The sequence below is a fragment of the Lygodium microphyllum genome, chromosome 26 (assembly GCF_053477565.2).
Source record: "Lygodium microphyllum isolate KBCC chromosome 26, Lygodium_microphyllum_v1.1.10, whole genome shotgun sequence".
Taxonomy (NCBI): domain Eukaryota; kingdom Viridiplantae; phylum Streptophyta; class Polypodiopsida; order Schizaeales; family Lygodiaceae; genus Lygodium; species Lygodium microphyllum.
The window spans coordinates 25,039,616-25,053,645 of record NC_141160.1 but is presented as its reverse complement, the minus strand read 5'-3'; the positions used below and the strand labels follow the sequence as shown (position 1 = coordinate 25,053,645).

At 39.9% G+C, this 14,030-nt stretch overlaps 1 pseudogene; it reads left to right on the top strand.

The window, feature by feature from the left end:
- Positions 1-2,531: 2,531 nt before the first annotated feature.
- On the top strand, positions 2,532-13,613 carry LOC148013064 (uncharacterized; annotated as a pseudogene).
- Positions 13,614-14,030: the final 417 nt, after the last annotated feature.

Genomic DNA, 14,030 nt, shown 5'->3' with positions numbered 1-14,030 from the left:
CGCACAAAGAATCCTCTTTATGTATGAGTCCCGGTCAACAAAGTTTATGGAATCCACCATAAAACCTCACGCAATCCACCGTGAGATATGCCTCCTGGAATCAGATCTCCCACCATGTCATCATGTGGGGAGGCAAAAGTCAGCAAGGGTAGAGATTCATCATTTGAGGGGGGATGTTGAGAAATCAAATGATGTATGTCCATAGAGGCTGAATGTATACTCTTAGAGGCTGAATGTGTGCCCAAAAGAGGCTTGCCCATAAAAGGCTTTGTATGGAAGATATGAGAAAAGATGTACTCTCTAAAAGCTCTAGGAAGAGATGTTCAGAATCCCATATGCATAGTGAAGAGAATGGTACTATCCAAAAATTTATAAAGGCATGTACTTGGTTGACGCTCATAACAAGGCAATGGAACTATCAGTTTGAGTCATTGTCAGTGTCATTGTCCATCTTACGCAAGAATGTGTTTATGAGTCCAAGCTAATCTATCTTGGAACCTAATTCACTTGTGTAATAGTTAGTCTATTTAAATCTATGTCATCATGAGTTGCACATTCATCTTCCATCCTCCATATCTTCTACCATGCTCTAGATCCTGTGTTTATCAACAAAGCTAGCACAAAGCCATGATGGGTTCCCAAAATGTTGTTGCATGCTCAAGGGTTTTATGCTAGAAATTATTGGATTCGGTTGCCAAAAGAACCCACAAAGCCACCTCTATTGACCATTTCTCAAGGCCCATCAAAATCCAAAACAAGAGAAATAGAAAGAGACCTAAATGCAACTCTAAGTCAAGGACCAAGATACTTGCGGAGATACAAACAGACAAGCTAGTGACCAAGCAACTACTTCTTGAGATGCTTGTATCCATAATTCTAGAAGTGCAATAGTGTGAAGTTCTTGCTAATCCATAAGAGAAACCTATAATGATTGAGCAGTCATCACTAAGTTAGAAAGAGGACACAAAGCAGTCACTACTTTTGGTGATGCTACTCATGTTGAAATAGAAAGTCCAAGGAAGGTGAATATAGATTCCTCTAGTGTTGACAAGCACCAATCCACAAAAGTTTCTAGTCCTTCAAAACAACCAATGTCTCCCAACAATCAAGAACCTTTGTCATCCAAGCCAAAACAGAATATCTAGCAGCAACAACCTAGTGCAGCTCCTCACTTCACTAAAAAGGATCTAGAAGGGATAACTAAGAAAACATTACAGGATCAAGAACCTCCCTTTGAGAGTGGTCAAGAAAAAATTTGGAAATTTGAAGATTGAGACTACTCTTAATCAGTTTGTGGATCCCAATGTGCAATCATCTTTGATTGAAATGATTGACCAATTGACTACCTCAAGAGTTACTACTTCTGATTTTGAGGTAGAGCCCACATAGTCCCAACCTTTGGCTACAACCAAACCTATCATTTCAGCTAAGGAACAAGCATCTTGTACTTCAATCTCACAATAGAATACTAACTCTAAACCAAAGAGCACAATTAATCCCATGATTCACAAATCTTGTTCTTTCCGACCAGAACCTCTAGTGCATTGAAAGCTAGTTAAGAGATCTCTCATGGAGGCTTTAAAAAATATGGAGCAACAAAAGGATTAATCCAAGGTTATGAGTTTTAGGAAACTACATGAAATACTATTAACTTCACTCACTCATGCATATATCTATGTTGACATTGGAATTCAGATTGCCAAGGATGAAAAGCTCTTAGAAAGGGCTCTAATATGGTCGGAGAAATCACAAATTTATTGATGTCATCTAGCTATTGTGAGAGAATTCATGAAGAAAATGACCAAAGCAAAGCAAGAGAAGCATTGCTTGATTCTTGTGTTCCACCCAGTGGCGGTTGAAAAAAACCTAGGTGTAGTGTAATTCCACCTTCAATTTTGAGATTTCACCTTTTTATTTTGAAGGTTCAACCTACCTTAGGGTTTCTTATAGTTAAAGGTTTTTTATGTTCTTATTGTGGAAATTTGGGGTTTTTAATGTATATGGAGTTCACATAAATAAATAATTTATAGATAATTTTAAAATCATTAGTTTTTGTATATATATATATATGTGTGTGTGTGTATGTATGTATGTATGTATGCATGCATGCATGCATGCATGCATGCATGCATGCATGCATGCATGTATGTATGTATGCATGCATGTATGTATGTATGTATGTATGCATGCATGCATGAATGCATGCATGTATGTATGTATGTATGTATGTATGTATGTATAAATACATATTATCCTTAACGTTAAGAGTTAAGAGTTAAGAGTATAAAAATGTTATAACTTATTAGAATGCAAATGTTACATTCTAAAAAAAGAGAGAACTACAAGTATAAAAACCACAATTTGCCTCCTAGAGGCTCAAATTGCAAATTGCAATCTTATCTTTTCAATTTCTCTATTCTCTAACTCTCATAAGTCACAACTCACAAGTAAGTACATGTGCTCCTCAACTTGAGTCTTAAGCTCAAACTTTGGTATGTAGTTGCTTCTCTCTTTCTCCCCCTTGTGTTTCTATGGTGGGCATTGCTATAGAATCTGAAGGTGGAGAATGGTACTTGAATCAGTAGTTGTTGTCTATAGTGCTACTTGAAGCATATTTTCTCTAGCCGTAGGCTGCACCTTTTATGAAAATGAGAGAGAGAGAGAGAGAGAGAGAGAGAGAGAGAGAGAGAGAGAGAGAGAGAGAGAGAGAGAGAGAGAGAGAGAGAGAGAGAGAGAGAGAGAGAGAGAAGAGTTGGTAGACATTGTCAAGTGACCCTGCAAGCAAACATGATGAATCATGATCTCTCTCTCTCTCTCTCTCTCTCTCTCTCTCTCTCTCTCTCTCTCTTATAGAACTTGTCGAGTCATGAGTCCTCGTGACTCCCCACGTGTGACCTGTATTATTGAGATCTAATTGACCAATGATGACTCATGAGTCATAGACTCATGATGCAACCTAATAGGCACAAACGAATTCCATGTTCCAACATCTAAATTGTAGTTGAGTATGCTTTCTTCTATTAATGTATTGCATAAATTTTGCTTTCATGCAAATCAGGAAGTCATGGTGGAACTTGGCACAACCATGGCCATTGTAATCTCCCTCCTGAGTCATTTACTATGTTCATGGGTGGCATATATATATATATATATATATATATATCGTGTTGTGGCCTGCGACGGGCAAGGTGTGATGTTGCATGCAAACTTTGAACTAGGCAGCACAAAGTCAAAATACATCTATCTATCTATCTATCTATCTATCTCTCTCTCTCTCTCTCTCTCTCTCTCTCTCTCTCTCTCTCTCTCTCTCTCTCTACTTACCTACCTACCTACCTATATGTACACACACACACACACACACACACACACACACACACACACACACACACACACACACACACACACACACACACACACACACACACACACACACACACACACACACACACATAGAGAGAGAGATCGTGTTGTGGCTTGCAGGCAAGGTGCGATGTTGCATGCAAACTTTGAACTAGGCAGCAAAAAGTCAAAATACATCTCTCTCTCTCTCTCTCTCTCTCTATATATATATATATATATATATATAGATCGTGTTGTTGCGGGTGGGCAAGGTGCGGTGTTGCATGCAAACTTTGAACTAGGCAGCACAAAGTCAAAATACCTCTCTCTCTCTCTCTCTCTCTCTCTCTCTCTCTCTCTCTCTCTCTCTCTCTCTCTATCTATCTATCTATCTATCTATCTATCTATCTATCTATCTATCTATCTATCTATCTATCTATCTATCTATCTATCTATCTATCTATCTATCTATCTATCTATCTATCTATCTATCTATCTATCTATCTATCTATCTATCTATCTATCTATCTATCTATCTATCTATCTATCTATCTATCTATCTATCTATCTATCTATCTATCTCTCTCTCTCTCTCTCTCTCTCTCTCTCTGTCTGTCTGTCTCTCTCTCTCTCTCTCTCTCTCTCTCTCTCTCTCTCTCTCTCTCTCTCTCTCTCTCTCTCTCTCTCTCTCTCTCTCTCTCTCTCTCTCTCTCTCTCTCTCTCTCTCTATCTATCTATCTATCTATCTATCTATCTATCTATCTATCTATCTATCTATCTATCTATCTATCTATCTATCTATCTATCTATCTATCTATCTATCTATCTGTCTGTCTGTCTGTTGTCTGTCTGTCTGTCTGTCTGTCTGTCTGTCTGTCTGTCTGTCTGTCTGTCTGTCTGTCTGTCTGTCTGTCTGTCTGTCTGTCTTGTCTGTCAGTCAGTCAGTCAGTCAGTCAGTCAGTCAGTCAGTCAGTCAGTCAGTCAGTCAGTCAGTCAGTCAGTCAGTCAGTCAGTCAGTCAGTCTCTCTCTCTCTCTCTCTCTCTCTCTCTCTCTCTCTCTCTCTATCTGTCTGTCTCTCTGTCTATTTGTTCTCTCTCTCTCTCTCTCTCTCTCTCTCTCTCTCTCTCTCTCTCTCTCTCTCTCTCTCTCTCTCTCTCTCTCTCTCTGTCTATCTGTCTCTCTATCTTTCTGTCTGTTTGTCTTTGTCTCTCTGTCTATTTGTCTATCTGTCTATCTATCTATCTAGGTAGCACAAAGTCGAAACACACACACACACACACATATATGTCTATTAGTCTATCTATCTATCTAGGCAGCACAAAGTCGAAATACATCTCTTGTGTGTGTGTGTGTGTGTGTGTGTGTGTGTGTGTGTGTGTGTGTGTGTGTGTGTGTGTGTGTGTGTGTGTGTGTCGTGCGTGCGTGCGTGCGTGCGTGCGTGCGTGCGTGCGTGCGTGCGTGCGTGTGTGTGTGTATCTATCTATAATTTAATTGTTTGATTTTGAAAAAGAGTTTCTCTATTTTTGTTACACACAAGGAGGATTTGAATTTTGTGTGCATTGCAAAGATGGCTGTAAACTTGTAAAGGGGATCGATCATCAAACACAAAAAGATTTTATTTTAAGCTCTCTTTTTTATTTTTTATTTAGATAATGCATTATAAGTAATATATATTCATTAGGTTTTATTTTTTAAAAGGAAAACCTTCAAGCACTACATATTACAAGCTAGTTATAACCTCAAGATGCGACTTTCAAATTTTCCTTAGTTTTACATTTCAACTATTGGGTAAGACTTTCCAATGGATTCAAGATTGTCTAAACAAAGGACTTTACTTGGCTTGCCTCGTTTTTCAAAGCATATTGTAGTCAATGTAAAGATAAAGGAAATAAACAACTAGAAAATGTGGTTAGTAATGAGAAAGTGGATGAAATTGAAGTACAAGACCTTGGAATCAATGACGCTACTCATCATAAAATAGCTAAGTTGCTTTGGAATGATAAATGGAAATTGGAGTTTGAATGGCTTGATTTTGATAAAAACCAAGCAAGAAGTTTTTGTAAAATTTATAAGGAAGATAAACATTGTAAAAATTAATTTGGAACCATAGGGGATATTAATATTCAGCATATTGCATTAGTGAATCATGCCCAATCCAAGAGACACCAACAGTCAACATGGGCATTATATAGTGGAAAAAAAAGCTTTGAAATGGGAGTATCTAAACATTGTGAGGTTGTGGACGATACCATGAAAAATTTATTTTGAGTTGCTTACTTTGTAGAACAAATGACGTTGCTTTTACAAAATTCGTCCCTACCCTTGACCTTCTTAGGAAGTGTAAGACCCTAAATATTCCACATAACATGTATAGTAATGATAAATCTTGTGCTACCTTTGTCCAATACATAGGAAAGGAACTCAAGGAAAGTTACAAGACATATGTTAGGCAATCACCTTATTATGGTATCATGATAGATGAATCAACTGATATATTGATGGAAGAGTACTTAATTTTTTATGTTTCTTATATAAAAAATCATGAACCAAAGTCTCATTTTTAGACCTCTTAGAGGTTGGTGATCACACTTCTAATGGACTTTTTGCCTCATTGAAAAATTTGCTATTAGAGCATAACCTTGATGAGAAAAAATTGGTTAGTTTTGGTTTTGATGGTGCTTGAGTAATGATCGGTAAAAAAGGTGGGGTTGCAAGAAGGTTAAAGGATACATGTGCATTTCTAACAGCTATACATTGTGTTGCACATCGCACACTAACCTTTGTGCTAGTAAGGTAGTTGCAAAATTTTCATGTGCAAAACATGTAGATTCCACTTTGAATGAAATTGCAACTCTCTTCAAGAAAAGTAATGTTTGAATAGAAAAGCTTAAGGTTTTACAACAAGAGTTTGACTTGCTTTTTCTTAAGCTTGATATAATACACTCGATTCATTGGTTAAGTAGACATAAAGTCCTCTGCAAGTCTTGTGACTTGCTTGAACCATTGCTAGAGTATTTGAAAGTAGAAAATAGTTCAATTTTTGCTAAAGTTTCCTCATTCGAATATATATATGTTGTACATTTCTTAGAAGATCTATTCTCTCATTTAATAAGCCTGAGTAAACTTTTCCAAAAAATGTTGGGGGTAAAGGCGCCTCCGCCTAGTCGCCCGTGTATTACTACACTGACAGTACTTGCTACTGCACACTACAAGTGGCGGGCGCTCATCACAATCACTTATTCTTTATTCTTTTAGTGACAGTTTGAATAAAGGAAGGCCCGACCACACATTGTGGTTGTTGGAGTTCCCATTTGTGTCTCTCTCTCTTCTTGCTCTTGCTCTCCACCATAGCTCACTTCCAAGCAAGCTTTGATCCTTCTCACCTTTCAACTAGTATTAGAGTGAGGCTTCCCAACTTCCCGAGCTTGGTTCGTGGAATTCTTAGCTTCCATTCAAATACCTACTGCATTGGGTCTCCTTCCCGATAGCCATAGCCAATCTTCTCGAGCTCCCATCACTCCTCGGTTTCCCGAGCACCTTCCCGACCTATTGAGGCACCCTCAGGGTATTGCTACAGAGGTATTGAAGTGATCTTTTAGTGTTTTTCTTCAATTCTCAGGTTGTAGTCAAACAGGGCAGCCATAGCTCAAACCCTTGGAGCTTGGATCTTGCTCCCTCTTGCATTTGGGCACTTGAGGCTTGTTGTGGGCCTCCCTGGGCACCCCCCAGAGCCTCCAACTACTACCATTGAGGTCACGTGGATGCATAGGCGCAGAAGAAGGGATCCAAAAGTTTGCACCATTTTTTTGGCTGTTCTAGACAGCACACTATAGTAGCTCACCTACTCCTCATTGATGGCTATGTCATGCTTCTTCGGGCTTGGCAATGCACTTGGCAATGGTCTCTAACTTCAGTTGAAGACTCCTTGATCATTGGCATCAGTTTTGGGTCTGATCTATACATTCCCAAGACTGTTTATAGCAGTCCCATAGTCACATTGCTATGTAGAAGTAACATTGGCATCTAATGCTATGCTTGTTTGGGCACTTCTACTCGGTTTGGTACCTATTGATGCCCAATTGTTTGGGGGATGCAAGGCACATGTTATGCTATCATTTTGGACTGATTTTCTTGCTGAAAATACTCATTTTTGAATAGTAAATCACTAATATACCACAATGGGTTGAAGCCTATTATCTCATGTTTGGTTATGCCTATTGGTTTCGGGCTATGTCTTTGGGATATGCAATGAAGTATTGACCTTCGGGGTGCGACATCGAGCTTGTCTTTGGTTCCGGAATGCTTTTGAGCTTGTATTAATCTCTGACTTGGTTGTTCTTCATTTGCATTTGGCTTCAGTTGGGATGCTTTGGACCGGTCTATGCCTATTGTCACTGCTTGACATTTAGGCCTATTGCATTTATGCTTTGGTCAGATATGGATGCCACTTGGTTTGCCCATGCTTGACAGTTACTTGGAGCTTCATCTTCAGATGTATTTGAGCATTTTGGATCTACTAAGCATTACATTTGGTTGTTAGTTACATGCTCTTTGAATGCTTTCAGGCTTATGCTTTACGGGTTTGGAATAGCTTGGGATTTATGCTCTGGATGTACCCTACTAGGATTTGGCATGTCTGATGCTATGTATTTGATGTATTAGAGTGTTGCTTGCTCTCTTTGCATCTGACTTCACTTCCAGTGGGAGCCTCTTGGTATATTCAGATGTACACAAAGTCTTATTTACAGATGAGCTTGAACTTGTGGGACAGTTACATGCATTTGCTCTCTTGAGAGCTTTATGTCTGCAATTTGTTTGTAGTGGGCTGATTTGATACGCCTATTCGGGTAGGCACCTATCTCTCTCACAGGTTTGTCAGTTTTGTATGCATCTTGGATGGTTATGTATTGAGACTCTTGCTCTATCAGTTATGCTTGTGCTTGCTCTCTTCTCTTACCCTGAGACCCATTACATGCATGATTTTTGGACCTATGAGATGTCTCTTGCCTGACAGGTTATTGGTTTGATAGTTCTTGGTACCTTCTTGCCCCTAGAAACTCACTGTTGGATGTATCTTGTTACCTGGCAGTTGTAGTGACATATGTATCAGTGATTGCTTCATTTTGGGACAGTTTTACATACTACTATCATTTATTATAACAAGCTAAAATCTGTAGATTTTGAGCCTTTCTATGAGGGTAATGCTTACTATTTGATGTTATCTTGGTCATATTTGGTGAACAGGTGCTTCTCTTGGGGAAATCCACCCTTTCAGCCAGTTTTAGCAGTGGTTTTAGTGCATTTTTTGCTAATTATAGCAACTTGTAATTTTACTTTTTTGCTTTGATTTGGGACAGTATGGCTGGTCATTTGAAAGATACAGCTCTCTTTAGCATTGCCAAGTTGGATGGTACCAACTATGGGTATTGGAAGTACCAAATATGGCAAGTTTTGGTGCAGAAGTTGCAGATTAAACACTTGCATTTCAAGGGCGTCAAACCTGAGGATATGGATGATGATGTTTGGATGGAAGTTGATGAGCTATGCAAGTCTACCATTATTTTGTCACTCTCAAAAGAGGTCCATCATAATGTTGTTGAAGATGAGAATCAGAGTGCATGGGATTTATGGGAGAAGATTCAAGAGCTTTATGCACATTAGAGTCCTGTGTCATAGATGTATTGGGGCTGAAGCAGTTAATGGACCTTTGCATGGAGGTGGGGACCTCCCTTTCATCTCATTTCAGTCAGTTTCATGCTATCATGAAGAGTCTGTTGTCACAGGGTATTGAGTTCAAAGATGATTTGCACCCGTTGTTTCTACTTGGCACCTTGCCTGAATCATGGGATGTCTTCCATACTGCCATATGCACGAACAAGCTTGATGGGCTGAAAATCAAAGATGTTGAGAGTGCTTTATTGATTGAGGAAATCAACAGGAGAAACAATGATGATTCACGCTCTTCACATGCATTGACCATTAGAGGTGATAGAAATGGAAGGCATGATAATGATCATAAGGGTAGGGACTCTCAGAAGTCCAGGTCCAAGTCACGTGGTCGCAGTAAGTCCCGTGGATGGAAGTTTGATCTAACCTGTCATTATTGTGGGAAAGTAGGACATATTAGGCCATAGTGCCATAAAATGTGTGATGATAAGTGCAAGGAAAAGGGAAAAGAAAAAGTACAGGAAAAGTCTTATGAGTGGAGTATTGTACCTACAAAGTCCAATGTGAAGATAGAAGAGGTTAATGTCATGCATGCCATTGATTCAGATGATGATTACATACTTGCAGCTTCTTCATGCGATGCCTTACAGGCTTTTGAGATACATTATATGTATGCGCAGTACTAGCTCTTGGATTCGGTTGCATCCTTTCATGTGACACCTTATCTAGATTGGTTTCATACCTATCGTACCATGTCTTGTTCTGCGTGTCTTGGTGATGATAGGTCTCTTGACATTGTGGGCATTGGAGATGTTAGGCTGCAATTTCCTTCTGGCAGTTCTTTTGTTTTGCATGATGTACGCCATGTACCTGCGTTGACTCACAGCCTTATGTCAACTGGACAGCTTGATGATGCAATGTATTTTGTGTCTTTTGGAGACTTTGCATGGAAGATTACTTGTGGCAGGCTTGTACTTGTAAGAGGTGCCAAGTCTGACAGCCTCTATCCCTTACTTGTATGAGGAACTACATTTGATCCTGTTTTGTCTATGGGTTCTATTCCCCATGTATTCATTTGGCATGCTTGCTTGGGGCATATGTCTCTTAAAGGAATGAAAATGCTCTGTGCTTTGCAGTATCTTCTGCCTTTTGACTCTTCGCATTTTGATTCTTGTGATCATTGTTTATATGGCAGGCAGACTAGAAATATGCATAAAAAATCTGGTAAGAAATGCATGGGTGAGCCCTTGGCTCTTGTGCACTGAGATGTATGTGGGCCCATGCCCTCTCAATCACTTGGTGGGGCAAAGTACTTTGTTACTTTCATTGATGATTACTCACATAAGGTTTGGGCTTATCCCATAAAGAGAAAATACGATGTCTTAGACACATTTCAACGTTGGCTTGTATTGGCAGAGAACCAGTCTGGGAAAAGGCTCAAATGCCTAAGGTCAGATAATGGGGGTGAGTATGTATCACGTGCTTTTGAGCAGTTTTGTGATGAGTGGGGTATTAAGCGTCAGTTGACCGCTCCTTACACCCCACCCCAGAATGGTATGGCTAAATGCATGAATAGGACCATTCAGAAAAGGGTCCGTAGCATGCTTAGCTAGGCTAGCTTACCGCAGCACTTTTGGGCTGAGGCAGTTACTACTGCAGTGCATCTCATTAACATGTCGCCTAGCAGTGGCATTGACTTTCAAGTTGCAGAGGAGGTATGGGCAAGCAAGTCTCCCCTCTTATGATCATTTGCATGTCTTTGGATGTGAGGCATTATGCCATGTGCCCAAGGACAAACGCAATAAGTTCGATCCTAAAAGTGTCAAATGCATTTTTATTGGCTATGGAGATGCAGGAGAGATGGATTACCATCTATGGGATCTGCAGGCATGGAAAGTGATCCACAATCATGATTTCATCTTTCATGAGGACAAAATGCATATGCATCTTGAGAAAGTGGTTGAGGTATGCAAAGTTATCTTTCAGAAGGAACCACCTGCTCCGTTCAGCCCGCTCCACGACCAGCTAGACAGCACGCAGCATCACCTGATGCTCATGGCCCAGATGCTAGACATGCTGATGTTAGAGAGGATGTCAGTTAGGCAGGAGATCCTGGGTTGGGGCATTCTACTAGAGATAGATGACCTCTTGACCATTCTGCGTCCTCTATGGATTATGTACTGGGGTTACAGATGCAGGAGAGCCTCTTACTTATGATGAGGCTATGCGCATGGGTGATTGTCACTCTTGGGAGAGGGCTATGCAGTTTGATCTTGACTCATTGCATAAGAATAAGACTTGGGATTTGGTTTCCTTGCCTCAGGGTAAGAAGAATTTGCCATGCAAGTGGGTATACAAGCTGAAAAGTACCCCTGGACACCCCAAGCCGGCATATAAGGCTCGATTGGTTGCTAAGGGTTTTAAGCAGGAGCATGGGGTTGACTTTGATGAAGTCTTTTCTCCTGTGGTCAAGATGACCACCCTATACTTAGTCTTGGCCTTGGTTGCACAGCTTGACTTGGACTTGTACCAGATGGATGTCAAGAGGACATTTCTACATGGGGACTTGCATGATGAGATTTACATGGAGCAGCCTAAGGGCTTTGCAGACCCTGGTAGGGAACACTTAGTGTGCAAGCTAAAGAAGAGTCTATATGGCTTGAAGCACAAATCTAGGGAATGGTACCATAAGTTTGATGCCTTCATGCAGTCACAAGGCTACAGCCGCAGTGCTATGGATCCATCCTTGTACACAAAGAAAGCGAATGACAGATCTTTACTGATTTTGGTACTCTATGTGGATGACATACTTTTAGTAGGGACAGCTCATGAGGAGCTAGATGCTTTTAAGGCTCAGCTCAAAAAAAAAAGAGATGAAAGATTTAGGACAGGCCTCTCATATACTTGGTATGCGCATTACACGTGATAGATCTCAGGGACTACTCTATCTATCACATAGGGAGTACATTCATAAAGTCCTTGAGCGCTTCCACATGTAGGATGTTAAGCCTATTGGCTGTCCATTACCTTCTCATGTGAAGGTTTCACAGGCTGATTGTTCGCAGATAGATGAGCAAAGGGTGGAGATGGCTAAGATTCCCTATGCATCAGCTATGGGCAGTCTTATGTATGCCATGATAGTCACCCATCCAAATATTGCTTTTGTAGTTGGGGTTGTGGCATGTTATATGGCTACACATGGCAAGAAACATCGGGATGTAGTGAAGGGTATCATGAGGTACCTAAAGGGCACATCAGATATGTGTCTTTGTTATGGCAGCCAGGATACAGAAGTCGTGTGATACACTGACTCTCATTATGCAGGACATGCATATAGTAGGAAGTCCACTTTCGGCTATGTCTTCACTTATGCTGGAGGGGCTATCTCTTGGATGTCTAGGGTGCAGAAGTGTATGGCTCTTTCTACTACAAAGGCTGATTATATTGTAGCCATAGGGGCTTGCAAGGATGCTATCTGGTTAGGTCGTTTGGTTGCAAACCTTGGTATGACAGATGCTATGCCTACACTGCATTCGGATTCTATGAGTGCCATTCAGTTGGCCAAGAATCTGGTCTTCCATGCAAAGATGAAACATATTGAGGTGAGGTATCACTTTATTCGTGAGGTCGTTGAGGACAGGTCTATTGACCTTTTCAAGATTCCAACTGAGTAGAATCTTGCAGACTTGCTCATGAAAAGCCTCACTATCAAGCGCTTTGCCTTCCTAAGGAGATTGATGGGCATTGGATGAGATGACGTTTTTTCCCTCATCTTGTTGTACATGTGTACATGTTGTACTGTCTTTTCTTTTTTCTCTCTCATTGGGGCAGATTCGCCTTTAAGTGGGAGGTTGTTGGGGGTGAAGATGCCTCTGCCTAGCCACCCGTGTATTACTACACTGACAGTACCTACCACTGCACACTGTAGGTGGAGGGTGCCCATCACAGTTACTTATTCTTTATTCTTTTAGTGACAATTTGAATAAAGGAAGGCCCGGTCACACATTGTGGTTGTTGGAGTTCCCATTTGTGTCTCTCTCTCTTCTTACTCTTGCTCTTTACCATAGCTCACTTCCAAGCAAGCTTTGATCCTTCTCACCTTTTAAAAAACATATGTAGATGTCACTGCAATCCTTAGCATAGCAAATGTAGAAATAGTAACAATGGAATTAGAGTTTGTCATGAGAGCTAGCTTGGAACTTAATGCCCTAGAGTTAGAAGTTGTGGATATCCCATTATTCCTAACTATGGACCCTCAAAAGGTCTTCTATATGAGTTGACATCTTCCATAAGAGGTGCTAAGTATAGGAGCATTGAGCTTGTGTATGATCAAAGTGGATCCTAACCTTGAGAAGGCAATAGATTCTCAGAAGACCTTCACTACTCATGTTATAGGGAACTTGAGAAAATATTTTATGCTAGCTCAATCCTAGGTCACTTTAAACTATTGTCTCCATCATCCTGTCCTCCTACCAAAGAATTTAGAAAAGAATTAAAGAATTATGGAGGTGATGAAATCGAAGATATCATAAAATTCTATGGGGTAGATAAAACTTTAAAAGGGGGCATGCTTTTGAAAGAATTATTAATCCTACTTGTGTGAGAAAAGAGTTTCAAACTTTTAAGTTTCAAGCATGCAATGAATGGAAAGGATGGAAATTTAAAAGCACATGTTGCTATATTAGTAATAATGAAACTTTGAGAGAGAAATATGGATCATTATTAAAGCTTGCCCAAGTAGCCTTAGTACAATGTTGTAGCACTGCTATTTGTGAGAGTGTCTTTAGCATCCAAAATGTGATTACGAGCAAATTAAGAAATTCTCTTACTACTAAAAGCACATGTACTATAATGAGAATTTCTATTGAAGGTTCTCCAATGTCTGAGTTTGACTTTGACAAAGTAATTACATTATGGTGCAATGATGTGAAGACTTCAAGGCATGCTCACATCTATGTTATTGATTAAAATGTAAGCTCTACAACCTTATAAATAAGCATTATAATCCATATATTGATTC